Below are 6,000 nucleotides of genomic sequence, written 5' to 3'. Positions count from 1 at the left end.
GATGTTTATGTTCTAGTTCTCACCTACTTCAACGCAGAATTATGACTTTTGTAGCGTATCAATGACGTACGGGTCAGACAGCGGTTGCATTTCAAAAGATCGGATAAGTATCGGATCCAGGACCACAAACCCAAGTGGCCTGGGTCACATTTGAAAAGATGGGATCTGTGTCGTTCAGACTGTCATGAAAAGATCACATACAGGTGGCATGGGGGCAAAAAAAAATTGGAATTTCGTCGTTTCAGCCTGCAGTGTGAACGTAGCCTAAGAGTGTTTTATTTGTGCATCTGAAAATATTCTGAGATGAAAGGTTTGACTTCAGATGGCAGTTATTGCTTTGGAGTCCAGCTTCCTTCTGCCGCCCCCATTAAAATCACAATGGCTGCAGAGCATGAACCTAAAACGCGAGCGTCTGTTGGGAGGTGTTATGCAGCGACACAGTTGTGCGTCTTCTAACCAGCTTAACACCTGAAGCTGTGGCTCAGACGTGTGAAATACTCTGAAACTAAAGGTGGGTGTGATTACCAGTCAAATTAAACCTGAGATGTCAGTTACATGTGTCAGTGCTTCCACTCCTACACTTGGCAGGTTGTAGGGAGTGACAAGATGGCTGTTGATTATTTTCCTCTGTGAAGCCACCGCCACTCTTCATAATATTCAGTCTTTGTCTGCCTGTCTTGACATAAAAGTGACTTTCTGAGTACTGGAGGTTTTTTTTGGTTTAAGGAACCGTTAGGAGGCTTATTGACATTAAAAATACATATTTTGGTTTTTGGTTTTAGTTTCTGTCTTTTTAAAGAAAATCCAACATTACAAAACACCTAAATAGACCACGAAGCATTTTCAGTCCATGTTCTCCTAAATGGGACTGTTTATAATAAATGATAGACAATTATTTCACTTCCATTTCACTTATTCTTCACTTAATGTATTTCTATTTTTGTTTTAGTTTTGTTCCTTACTTTGTTACTGCACTTAGGCTTTTCGATAAGGTATAGTGTATAAACAAACCGTTCTGGCTTGGCTTTTATTTTGAAATGATGACCTTGATATACTTTTAAGGAAACATTTTTTTTTATTTGGTTTATATTCATTTCTGTCAGTGAAATTGAAACAATGAATGCATTAAAGTCTTCTAAAATTAAGATATAAATATTTGTTATTGCACTTTTCAGGCATTTCCTGAGTTATTTTATTATTTTTTTAAGTAACGAAAGTCCACTTTTTGTTCCATGTTTGGAGCCTGAAATAAGGGTTGACTGCATGTTGATTTCATTTAGTTTTAGCGTTTTGAGCTGAAACAGCTGTTAACAGCTTAGTATTGTTTGTTGTTATTCTGTTGCATTAAGGCTTCATTACTGCAGCTGTTGCAAACAGTGATGAGATTAGGATATCCTTTTATTTTTCAGACTGCTCACTTGTAAAGGTGCAGATTTACTTTTTCATCTTCATATCAAATTTAGTTTTTCACTTTTGAGGATTGGGCATTTGTTTTGAAGCAGATTTTTTAAAATAATTCAACAGGCGAACAACAAAACTGGATCACTGTCTCGATTTGGGATAATACCTGTATTTAATTTGGAAGTGCATTAAAGTGCATGTCCAGCACTCACAGATGCAGCTTGCTTATTAGTAGGCTGGATGAGCCGCTGCAGGTTCTCTCCTTTCATGCGGGATGTGGCCCGTTTCCTCCACTAAGGGGCAGACTATGATCACTGTTGCTCACAGCCCTCCTCTGAGGGATGGAACTGTGAAAACAACATTGGTTAATAAGGGCTCAAAGATCGATGAATAATGAGTGATGAAGTTAAAAACCGGGCAGATCAAAAGACAGACAGGATTCAGACGATAACAGATCCAGTTGGAAAATGTGAAAAGACGATAAAGTCTTGGTGCAGATTTTGGGTAAAGAAGACGATGCACCTCCAACCTGTTTTAATGTATTGGCATAAAATCAATGAACCTCATGTCACTTTTCCATCTGATCCACTGCACACTCGTCTGCAGGGCTGTCAAATCCAGTATTCATCTATCAGAACATTTCACAAGTCCAAACAAGCTGGATCCTCTGGGGTTGGGATTATCCAGCTTCCATTGTTCATGAGCCGTGAGGCAGCTAACCCCCTTTCTGTGATACCTATCTGAGGTTGAGCTCAGCACTTCCCTCATTAATTTCCCATTTATTCTCAGAGCTGGATGTGATATTTTAGAGCTTTGAGCATGTGGGGCACAGGTTAGGTGCAATTATGCTGACAGAGAGCTTTTACAGGCGTTCTCGATGAAATCTGAAGTATAGGATTATACGCGCTGGAAGTTCTACAGTGATTAACCTTCATTTCAGTCTCCTCTGTGATATCGTGAAGGCAAATCCTCCCCCAATCGGATAGAGTTCTCTAACCCGATACATGACCTTCAGCGTTACAGCGAGCCAAGTCCTTCTTCTTCGTCTTCTGCATCGTTTCTGTGCCCTTTCAGTGGTTCAAATGCTTCCTCAGAGCATGGCCCGGCCCACACGTTTTTCCTGCCATGAGCCACAGGGTTTCTTTTAAAATACTGGAAAGTTTTTGACGTAATATAGCAATGCGGAGGACTGTCTGAGTTAGATAGCTGTTAATGTTGTTTTTACTATTAATAATAATTTAACCGTTTTACTTCAAGGAGCAAATGTAAGGAAATTGTAACCTCCTTAATCACCTTTTATTAAAATAATTTGACGTTTTTTAAAATAACCATTAAAGTCAAAAATTAAATTAAAGTCTAAAAAGAAAAAAAATGTATATCAATTTAAAGAGGCACATAACAAGTGATTTTAATGTGAAATTGAAAATAAATTCTTAAATGTCCCAAACGCTTAATTAAATCAGTGTCAGATTTATTTCACGAAAGCGTTTGACCTGAACATTTCAAACCACACTTTAACTTTATTTATTTTTACCTGTAACTAAAACAGGATAGATGGAGTTATTTTTCCTCCGTTTGTTTTTGCTTGAACGCCACAGAGAGCAGGCGCTCAGAACAATGGCACTTCCCCTCCCTCACAGAGAGGACATGTTAGAGCCGCTTTGATTTGGCTCGATTTGTTTTGATGTGAGGAGTGAGTGGTTTTTAAAACCTCCTTAACTTCCCAGGCCGGTCCCAGCCTCCCGCAGGGCTAATGACCGCGGCCCAGGTCACGCTGGGATACAGATGCTTCCAAGGCGCAAGCTAGGAGGAGGATCAGGGGTTGGAGCCAGCCTCTTCCTCTACAGTACGCCTCCATTGATAAGATTGTATTAATTGGTATGAATAGAGACGAGCATCTCCCACTTCTTGTATACATTTACCATTAGACTCATTAGCTTCCTGTTGCCTCCCAGCTAGTTTCTCCTTCACATCCCTGGGGGTCTCCTGGGAGGCAATTTGCATCCCTCCATGGCACCTCTGTGGGCTTATTGAGGAAATATTAGCGCCGTTTCTGCTGTGGCCGACCCTTTGATTTATTTGAAGCTGGGGCTGATGGAGTGGCATTCTCATGTTAATGAGTGGAGTTGATATAGGACCCTGCTGCAGATAACCCACTGATCCTGACTGAAAAGGTGCAATTGACAACCAGCACTGACTAATCCCCTGACATGCGTCCGTGAGCTTGTGCAGATGTGTGCGTCCCACTGCAGCTTCAGCTGTCTGAAGTCCCTTTAGGAGCTTTTGATTTTGTGAATTTATTGTGAAAATTCAGGCCCCACTTCCTGTTCTTAGTTTGACCCCCGTAGTTCACTTTGATCCCTTTTTTGACCACTTCTTCTTGGACTCAGTCAGACTCTGCCGAGCTTTTGCCTAACCCTTGTGCTATCCTAGGCACTTTACCATTGGGAGTTGGGTCATCTAGACCCACTAGACAGTGCTCTGAACCTTTTTTCTTCAATGATTTATGATCTTCACTGGTGTCCATGGATTTCATGAAATCTTTCCACCTTTATCCACCTTTGTCATGGTAGGAAGAACACGTCAATGTAAGGGTGGGGTCATCTAAGATAGCACAAGGGTTAATCTGGTTCCCGTTTGCACCTTTGCTCCTCGTCCAACAACAGAATTCACGGGGACTTTCACTTTCATTTCAGCGGCGTGCACCCAGCCCCTCCTCTCCTTCATCCCCGCTGCACCACACTCAAATTATGTTTTAAAGATAGATAATGAGATATTTCATCCCAACAGCTGCACTGCTTGACATGCCTCCAAATTTAGGCTCACTGATGTCTGCTCTGAGCCCATCCTCAATTTGGAGAGCAGTTTGACACCGACTCCCTTTCATCAGAATGGTCACATGTCTGCAGCAAAGCAGCAAAGTTTGATATATATTTAATTTTCTTTGGCGTATCACTTGGAGAGCTTCTGAGCATGGCTAATCATAGCAACAGCTTCTGTCTCGCTTTGCATTTATTTGCTTACAGTTATATGGTAATAATAACATTTAATAAAAGTCAACATCCTAACTGCCACTAAACAAAAATACCCACCACTGCAATCGCTGCATCTCCTCTGCATACTTACAGCAGATTAGAGGTTATGTATATCAATTGCGTAGCTCATGCATATTGTTATGAGGGAGCAGTGCGGAAAATGGAAATGTGCCATTTCAACAAGCCGACACAGCTTGCCAAAAGCAGGCAAGTGGGTAGTGCTCGCGGTGATGTTCGGGTTTGTTTTCCTCTCAGTGTTGGGAGATGAGAAGTCGTGTATCTAAACAGAGCAGATATGAGGTTTATGAGAGCCATCTGCTTGGCAGCTCTCCTGTGCCCACTGCCCTCCTCAACGTGAGAGCAGCCTCATTAAAACCGTCACATGCCTGAGAAATGTTTAACTCCTTCTTTCCCCTTTTTTTCAAAAAGAGTGGAGTTTAAAACTAACAAAGCCCGGGGAAATCCCCATCAGACATCCCTCCCTTAATCCATTTAATTTTGAAAGGTATTGTTTAAAGCTTTAAAGTTTATATCTTTTAATCCCCCTCCAACACTACGGGCAGCAAATTAGGCCGTGTCAGCAGCTTCAGCAGATATAATCTACTCCACACAACAGAAAATCCTCCTTCAGACAAGGTTGCATGGTTTTCCTGTGAACTCGCCGTTTGATGTTTCTACCTGCTATTGAACATGACTTCTGTCTTAACCCAACTGTCACTCGCTCCCTGTCCCCTTTTATCACTCCGAATGTTCTCGCCTCACCTTTTTTCATCAGTAAATCTTCCATCACAGCCATTTCACGCTCTTTTTTTTTCAGACGCCGGTGCTGCAGAAGGAAAGTTTGTTGTGGACGGGTTCAAGGGGATTTTTTTCGTCTCTTCTTGTCAGTGTTGACCTTTTGCCAAGGACTGGATTTGGTTGAGTGTGAAGGGTTTAGAGAGTTTAAGGTTATTGCTTGTTTGAACCACACTGTCTGTATCTTTCAGCAGTTTCAGCCTCGTTTTTTTGTGCCTGAACTTGGCCCTTATTTTGCGTTTCCATTGTAACGTGTGTTTTAGTAATCCAACTGCTCCAACATCACACCTGCACATCACTACAATCCCACAAATAAATGAGAAAGAGCGACACACAGGGTAAACAAAAGAACTATAATGTTGTATACCCAACATTTTGTCATAAAACGTCTCTAACAAAGACGCTGTCATGAGACCAGAACAGATATAAAAACTCAACGTGAACATTTTTTGACAAAAAAACCCCCAAAATATTGAGGACATTTTAATACAATAATACAATTTATCTCAAAGAAAATGTAATTTACTCCAAACCACATTACATGAACATTAATTTTGCCATGTCCCACAAAAGTGACAGTCCTTTGTTTTCTACGGTGGCCCATCAACAGATCACTTAATGCAAAAACATTTGACCGATCACTGCAATTCAAAAAGCAAAACAAATAAGAAAACAACATCACAAATTTTTAGCACATTTCCGGAAATAAAATGAATTTGTTAAAAAAAATGAAACACAATGAAAAACCGGTAAGTACCATGCACATCGC

This window comes from Oryzias latipes, chromosome 4 (assembly GCF_053564925.1).
Source record: "Oryzias latipes strain Hd-rR chromosome 4, Olatipes_Hd-rR_3.1".
In the NCBI taxonomy this organism is placed as follows: Eukaryota; Metazoa; Chordata; class Actinopteri; order Beloniformes; family Adrianichthyidae; genus Oryzias; species Oryzias latipes.
Note: the sequence above shows the minus strand (reverse complement) of the source record.